The 8,880-nt window shown below is 40.7% G+C and overlaps 1 pseudogene; it reads right to left on the reverse strand.

Moving 5' to 3' along the window:
- Positions 1 to 2,581: 2,581 nt before the first annotated feature.
- LOC139569654 (beclin-1-like) lies at positions 2,582 to 7,111 on the reverse strand (annotated as a pseudogene).
- Between the last annotated feature and the right edge of the window lie 1,769 nt (positions 7,112 to 8,880).

Raw genomic sequence — 8,880 nt, forward strand, 5'->3', positions numbered from 1 at the left:
GTAATTTGGTGACAGTTTCCCACTTAATTTGTGACAAATGCTCATAACCTTGAAGAGGTTTGCCACAACTGTTACGTTTTACACAAGTCTAACTGTCAGGTGAAAGAAAGAAGTCATTTTCACTAGGATCATCACTTTGGACTGATTTGATCAGATTTAAATATTTTCTTGGATATTGGACTGGGAGTTTACTTTGTTATTTGGATGGTTGTCCATATTTTTTCATGAGGCTTTCCCCCAAAATGGAGAGGGAGAGAGACTTAATAGAAATGCATATAAACCATTCACCGACTGTTGGTATGACTTTGTGGCTTGTTAGCAAGGAGTTACGTCAAAGATAATTCTCATTCATTGCAAATTGTGCAGTATAACAATCTAAATTCCAACATAACTTAAATAATAGCAAAGTTATTTTAGTATATTGTGAAACATGATTTCACACTTGAGCATAGGTGTGTTGTTTACCAGAGAAAAGCAGAATAGCCTAACTGGTAATACTCAAATATACACAGTCATACAGAGCAAGCTACGTGTTATGTTCAAGGCTAGCAACTCAATGACTGCCTGAAAAGCCAATCTAAAAGTGCTTTCAGAAAGTATTCACGCCACTTGACTTTTTCCACATTTTGTTGTATGGATTAAGTTGAGTTTCACTGGCCTACACACAATCCCCCATAATGTGAAAGTGGAATTATGTTAATAGAGATTTTTACAAATGAATGAATTAAAAGTATTGTGTTAATAAGTATTCAATCCCTTTGTTATGGCATGCATGAAGTTTAGGAGTAAGAATGTGCTTAACAAGTCACAAATTGAAGTGTATAACAGGATTTTTGAAAGGACCCTAAAATGAGCAGTGAATTTCAAACACAGATTCAACCACAAAGACCAGGGAGGTTTTCTCATGCCTCGCAAAAAATGCACCTATTGGTAGATAGGTGTCTTTCCTAACTCAGTTGTCGGAGAGGAAGGAAAACGCTCAAGGATTTCACCATGAGGCCAATGGTGACTTAAAAACAGTTTAACGGCTGTGATAGAAAACTGAGGATGGATCAACTACATTGTAGTTACTCCACAATACTAACCTAAATGACATAGTGAAAAGGAAGTTTGTACAGAATAAAAATATTCCAAAACATGCATCCTGTTTGCAATTAAGGCACAAGTAATACTGCAAAAAATGTGGTTGTGAAATTAACTTTATGTCCTGAATACAAAGCATTATATTTGGAGCAAATCCAACAACAAATAACTGAGTACCACTCTTCAACTTTTCAAGCATGGTGGTGGCTACATGCCTGTCATCGGCAAGTATGTTTATGATGAAAATAAACAGAATAGCGCTAAGCACTGGCAAAATCCGAGAGGATAACCTGGTTCAGTCTGCTTTAGACACTGTGAGATATTCAACTTTTACCAGGACTATAACCTAAAACACAAGGCCAAATATACACTGGAGTTGCTAACCAAGACGACATTCAATGTTCAAGAGCACCCCAGTTAGTTTTGACTTAAATTGGCTTGAAATTCTATGGCAAGACTTAAATGGCTATGTAGCAATGATCAACAACCAACTTGACAGAGCTTGAAGGCTAACATGCAATCCTGGTGTGCAAAGCATTTACAGACTTACCCAGAAAGACTCTCAGCTGTAAATCGCTGCCAAACATGATTTTAACATGTATTGACTCAGGAGGTTGAATACTTACGTAATCAATCAATCGATCTGTCTCTACATTTTGATGACTTTTTTTTATACAAATGTTAGAATTGGAAATATCCTTTTACGTAAGGGAATTTGTGTGGGTCCGTTATTGGCATGTTCAAATGTGTAATGAACCTGAAAAACCAAATCATACAGTGATATGGGCATTAAATACTGCCACAAGCCTCCTTGTCTACATTTAAATCTACACCAAGAAGTCACTTGTAGTAAAAGGATTGCCTTGTTGAATTTGCCAATGAACAAAAGCACAGCATAATCCCGATGCCAAAGCTTTCGGTAGACACTTCGAGCGCCCTGTGAATGGGGAGACAAGAGAACAGACAAGGCAAACGTTCCAATCCTTTTCCAACGCATGGTGAAATTAAACCATCTTTACCTTGTCAGCACAGTAAAAGAAAAACTATTAAAATATAATAAATGTACAGTATTCTGTGGCTAGAGTGGAGTTGAACCACTAAGATACAATCCAATTGAAGAAAAATAGGCAGAAAACCAGATTCGTGACTCTCTAGATTTGCTTCTGGAGCAAAGTAAGAAGCTTGTGATACATAAGAACCCATTCCAGTGCTGCATCTCAGTAGTTCAACGTGTCCTTCTCGCCTTCCCTTCATGTGTACTGATCTTTAAGAATTGAACAGGTCAATTGGAAACAACAGCTTTCCCCTATCCAGTGTCATAAGATATGTGCATATGATGGAAAAGACACCAGAAGCCACTTAGCTACTATTAGGACTCAATCCTGGAATGTGCTCCAAAAGTCTCAGATAGCTCCCTTCATAACACCTACGAGTCTAGGTGGACTTAAATGTGTACAATTTAACAGTATCTTATCCTTTCAAATTGTCAATATGGAAATCAAACAAGGAAACAAGACTTATTGGGTTGGAACTCACACCAGTGGTGAATCTCAAAAGTCCTTCCTCCAGTCTTCTCCCCATCCTCTCAAAACATCATAGGGAAGCAAGGAGAGCATTGCAGAAGAACTACTTTACAGAGTCACACATTGTGATGAAATTGTGGTTTTAGAAGGGTCAAGGGGCACACCCAGGGTGAGTCCTCATCTTCCTCCTCTATCGGTTGTAAAACTGAGACGACACCCACGCCAGACCCCACTTGAGGTTGGTCAACATGAACTTGAGCGCCTTGGTCCACTGCTCCTCCGAGTTGAACTGGGTCTTGATGGAGTAGGAGCCGCCGCTGCCTCCCGTGTCCTCAATCTTGCCCTACTTGACATCCATCCTGAACCATAACAGAAAAAGGTTTGTTAAAACTCAAACCCACAAGTGTTTATTTCTTGAGGGGTATGAAAGAAACTGGTGCAACATCTACAGCTGCTAACACCCACATTTTTTAAATCTAAGGCCAGTACGCTAAAACAAATCTGCACATTTCTCATGCTAGTGACTAGTTGGAGGCAAATGATTATGCAGAGACAAAGGATTAAGCTGTCAAAAGCTGACCAACCCCAGTTATTTGTGTAAGTACAATAGAGTACAACAGTATGAGTCATAATACCCATAAAACATAGCAGTCAAACAAGGAAATGGTTCCAACTGTTTTTCCAACATTCATTTCTCCCCATAGGGAATTTTAGAAATATTTAAAATAAGGGATGTGTTTCATGTAGGCCTACCCTTGTGTGATGTTTTTATAATCATGGAAATATCTGTAGGACAAGGTGACTTATCAGTATATTTGCCTGTAATTAGCCCCCCAAAATGAACTGCTAATTAGCTGCTAATGTGGCTATCATAAAGAACTACAAACGCCATGATGATCTGGACAAGACTGCCAAGGCAAAGGTAAGATTCTCTGAATTAACTATGTTAGCTAAATTTAGTAATGAATTAATTGGCTAAATGTCTTTAAATTGACAATTCAGAGAGTTCACTAATATGTTTCACCTCAAAGAAAAGTGGCATGTTTAAATATGAGATGAGGGCAAGCAGTTCAACACAGGTAGGTCACATTCACCATTTTGGGCAGTATATTATGGTCTATTATGACATCACATCCACATAAGTGTGTGAGATTCTACAACTCTCATTATATGTGAACCAATTATGATGTCACAACTGATCAATAAATTCCAAATGTTCTGTTTGAACATTCTGGCGTCTGATTGCTGAAAATAGAACACTAGTATTACATTTACATTACATTTAAGTCATTTAGCAGACGCTCTTATCCAGAGCGACTTACAAATTGGTGCATTCACCTTATGATATCCAGTGGAACAACCACTTTACAATAGTGCATCTAACTCTTTTAAGGGGGGGGGGGTTAGAAGGATTACTTTATCCTATCCTAGGTATTCCTTAAAGAGGTGGGGTTTCAGGTGTCTCCGGAAGGTGGTGATTGACTCCGCTGACCTGGCGTCGTGAGGGAGTTTGTTCCACCATTGGGGTGCCAGAGCAGCGAACAGTTTTGACTGGGCTGAGCGGGAACTGTACTTCCTCAGAGGTAGGGAGGCGAGCAGGCCAGAGGTGGATGAACGCAGTGCCCTTGTTTGGGTGTAGGGCCTGATCAGAGCCTGAAGGTACGGAGGTGCCGTTCCCCTCACAGCTCCGTAGGCAAGCACCATGGTCTTGTAGCGGATGCGAGCTTCAACTGGAAGCCAGTGGAGAGAGCGGAGGAGCGGGGTGACGTGAGAGAACTTAGGAAAGTTGAACACCAGACGGGCTGCGGCGTTAGTATCCAAGACAATCTAGCAGATTCCTCCTGAGATATAGTTAACACAGTAGATCACAATAAAATATAGAAAGTTCTTCTAGACGAAAATTTAGTTGCAGAACGAGGTTAGAAGAATGTCACTGTCAATCTCCTTGATGAGGAGGAGATTATTGCAGTCGCTACAGGAAGATAATGCTTTAACAGGGAACCTTGGAGCTGCCAGTATTAACTCCGTTCAGCCTGCGCTGCCACCTCAACCCAAGGCCACTGAGAAGCTTCCAGCGCTCAAACAAAACAGTTTTAACACCTCCAGAATCCCAGTACTGGAGTTGACTGAAGAAAGAAAGGGTGCTCTGCAGCGACTTGCCAGTTTGAAGGCTGTGGAAAAGAAACCACATCCTCCCTCAAGAATCCCAGTCCTGCAGAAGAAGAGATACATCTGCAATGGGAAGAGTCAAGGACTGCATGTAGCTCCAACATCTCAGCAGTCAGGGAAGGCTACCGTTCCTCCCATCCGGAAGCCACTGCAACCCATCCGTACCAAGAGGGATCAAACATGCGTGGTGAAAGATATCTACCTCCATAGTGCCAAGCCATTGAAGGCAGTCCATGGAGCCAATATGGTCACCAAGATACCACTGCCTCCCATTAGAGCCAGAGTCACTGTGCCAAACAATGATGCCAAGAAGAAGCCATTCCAGCCAGTCAGACCAGAGGGCAGCCCTCGTCCTGCTGCTTCAAAGTTCAGAAGGCAGGTTGTGAAGAAACACGTTCAGTTCAAGACTCAGACCCTAACTGTACAGGATCTACCGCCGTGCCCCGATGAGATGGTATGGGACGTCTTTAACTCAGAGGCTGAGCAGGTGATGGCATGTATGAAGGCCAAGCTGATCAGTGTCACCCAAGAATTGAAACTGATTAAGAGTGGGGCCAAGATGGATGCTCAGGCTTTGGAGGAGAAAAATGCAAAAGAATGTTTCAGAAAAAAGGTGGAGAAGTTCATCCAGGAGATCTGCCTGATGAAGGTGGATTCTGACCTATGGGAGATGATAAGAGATAACGAAGAAGAGGAAGAAGAGGAAGAAGAGGAAGAAAGGATTAAAGAGGTGAGGAGAAATGGAGAAGAAAGCAGTGTGTCAAGTAAGCCAAAGCAGACAGCAACGAGATACACTGTGAGCAAGCCAAAGGAAGTCAAGAAGGGTTTGAACATGGAAGAGAAAAAGGAGGACAGACAGGTAAAGTAGCTTGACATTCCAAAGCCATGCTAACTGTTGATCTAGTGTAGTGTTGGTGATCACGTGCATTTGTATCAGAGGAGGCTGATGGGAGGAGTTATAGGAGGATAGGATCGTTGTAATGGCTGGAATGAAATTAATTGATCGGAATCAAACATGTTTCCATGTGATTGATGTGTGTCATACCGTTCCTTTTATTCTATTCCAGCCATTACAATGAGCCCATTACAATGAGCTCCTCCCACCAACCTCATCTGGTTTGTACATATTGTATATCTTGTCTTTGTTGCCCAGCTGCCCATTATTTGGTCCATCTGATAACATCCATTCATTCAGGTGGTGTTGAAACGTCGATTTGGGATAAGTGCAGCCAACTCCAAGCTGAAGCAGTGTGAGCACTGCGGCCGGTGTTTTGATCCTAGTCGCCTGGAGAAACACAGCGAGATCTGTGCCAAGCTCTCCTCCAAGAGCTCTAGACGAGGGGTCTATGACTCCACCAAGCACCGGCTCAAAGGCACTGTACTGGCTGGCTATGTGACGCGATCCGTGGTGTGATGCACCAAGGGACCTGAATCTGTCACTCTTTTGTATCTTGGATTGAACAGACAGACATACAGTGACTGCTAAACCACTTGTTGCCCAAATTAGGACTTCTACCTTGGAATCTGTGAGGGTTCCAATAAGAGGCAGTACTACTAGGAGGCAGTATTGTATCCAGAAACGTCTAAACCAACAGTGTTCAGCAGTTCCTCAAATCTACAGAAACACCTGTATAAAACACCTCAATAAAATCAAATCCAAATACTCATCTAAATCATTCTGTCAGATGTGTTACTAGTGCAGGAAAGTAGAATAAATGAAATATTAAGAAACAAGGGAACGTAATTTGTCAAATCTGAATATGAAAAGGAGTGATTTTTTTTATGAATTGGAAAATGAAGAAAGATAAACTAATTAATTTAGTTGTATAACTTACCAAAATTACACAAATAACTGAAATTGGTCAGCTTTTGACAGCTTAATCCTTGGTCTCTCGGCATAATCCATAGATGATTACAATTATAATTCGATGATGTTTGCTAGACTAATTGACTGACCTGTAGGGCAGGCAGAATCCCATGTCTCCCTTCTCCACCTCCTCCTTGAACTGCTGCACACAGTCCAGGAAGGCCACCATGGCATGGTCAAACTTGTTGTCCCAGAAGAAGCGCAGACCCCCTATACAGTACAGTGGTAGCTCCTACACACACAAGAAGAAAGAGAGAGTAGAATGTACCATATACAACATGGCCTATTCACTGGGGTTGGCTTGGGCCAGTCTAATGAGCAATGGAAAATAGTTCACTCTTTTTTTCACAGCTCATTAAAAAATGTTGTTTGTCTCCATATAGTAGCCAGCGGTAAGTGTGTTCATGTACTGTACCTTTTCGTTCGAGACCTCACTTGTTGGTAACAACCATCACACCTCCTCATCCATGCTTCACGGTGGGAACCACACATGCAGAGATCATCCGTTCATCTACTCCGCGTCTCACAAAGACACGGCGGTTGGAACCAAAACCTGAAATTTGGACTATTCAGACCAAATGACAGATTTCCACCGTTCTAATGTCCATTGCTCGTGTTTCTTGGCCCAGACAAGTCTCTTCTTCTTGTTGATGTCCTTTAGTAGTGGTTTCTTTGCAGCAATTCGACCACGAAGGCCTGATTCACAGTCTCCTCTGAACAGTTGATGTTAATCCGGGTCTGCACTGCAAAAATTGAAATCTAAGTAAGATTAAATATCTTAAATCAAGGCAATATATGCTTGTTTTTTGTCTGACAAGATATTTCTTCTTATCAGCCAGTTTTTATGTTGGAGCATTTCACTTGTTTCAAGCTTTTTTGTGCTTAATTATCTTAATAAGATTATATAACTTGTTACTGAGATTGTGTTACTGGTTCTGAGTAACTTAATGCTCGAAACTATAATTAACAGAATTATAAAGACGTTTGATCAACACTGACAAGTCCAAAACTGCTTTGTCAAAGTCAGAATTTCTTATTTCAAGCATCTTATCTTTTTCATCTCTTCACATATTAAGAACAGATAACGACCAAATGGAATTCACTGTTTTATTGTCAGTCATACACACAGCACAGCAGTCATGTAGACAAAATACAGTACAGAACAAAGACAGTACACTTTTCATATCTGGGGAACACACTGCGTCATTTGAACTGTTGTACAATTCTATTACTTCCCCAAGATGGTATTTGACTTGTACATAAGTTTGGCTCTTGTTGGCTCTTGTTGCTAATTGTGTAATATTGAGGTAAAATCAACCAGCTTTTCAGCATCCACTAACTCAGTGGCCTGTGCAAAGTGTGGGACCTCAACTTGATAAGCCATGATGCTTCTATCAAAGCGTATATTTTGAAATGGTTGATATTGCAAACAATAAAGCCTAGAATCAACAAGAAATATGTTTTTAACCAGTCATATTGGCATATTACCATTCAGTACTTTGGCACTATTAATTACAAGCCATTTGACTGATACAGCATGGTTTACTTCATTGAAACCTAGGAAGTCCCTCAATTTTCCACATAAATATTGTAGATCTTTAACCTCTGATACAGGTCCCATCTCCCTTTCATTTGAAACAATTGGGTGCATTGAACTGTCTACATTTTGGCAGCTTTCATATATTTGGTTCTGATTGATCAAAGACTTTCAAATATTGTTTTTAAATTGAGCTTGGAAGCCCATTGTTTAAAGAAACAATGTTTAGACTCGAACCACATACACATATGTCTAACCATTGGACCCAATGACTTTATCTGTGATGGCAAATGTATCATATAATGCTGTTTAGGTGTAACACTGCGGTCTGGAAAAAGCTCCTTCCAATGCTTCAAATGATTTTCAATGAGTAACTTCAACCTAGACACAGTCACAATGGAAAGAACAAATACTATCTGTACAATCTCTATTAGCTCAATTGTCAGTCGTATATACTATATGCATTGACTTCCAAACTCTCCAAAACAAATGGCAATATCCTTAGCCGGACAAGCATTTGCCCAGATGACTGTTTTAGTTTACCATCACTTGACGTTAATGTACTAACAGAAATTGGGGATGGCCCGATCTCTAACATCTAGAGAGGAATAAGGGAAACCAAGAATAGCATAATTCACTAGTCCAGATCAATCTGTCCTGACACAACAAGATGATTCAAGACACATTTGATTTCCAATGGG

The sequence above is a fragment of the Salvelinus alpinus genome, chromosome 3, assembly GCF_045679555.1.
Source record: "Salvelinus alpinus chromosome 3, SLU_Salpinus.1, whole genome shotgun sequence".
Classification (NCBI taxonomy): Eukaryota; Metazoa; Chordata; class Actinopteri; order Salmoniformes; family Salmonidae; genus Salvelinus; species Salvelinus alpinus.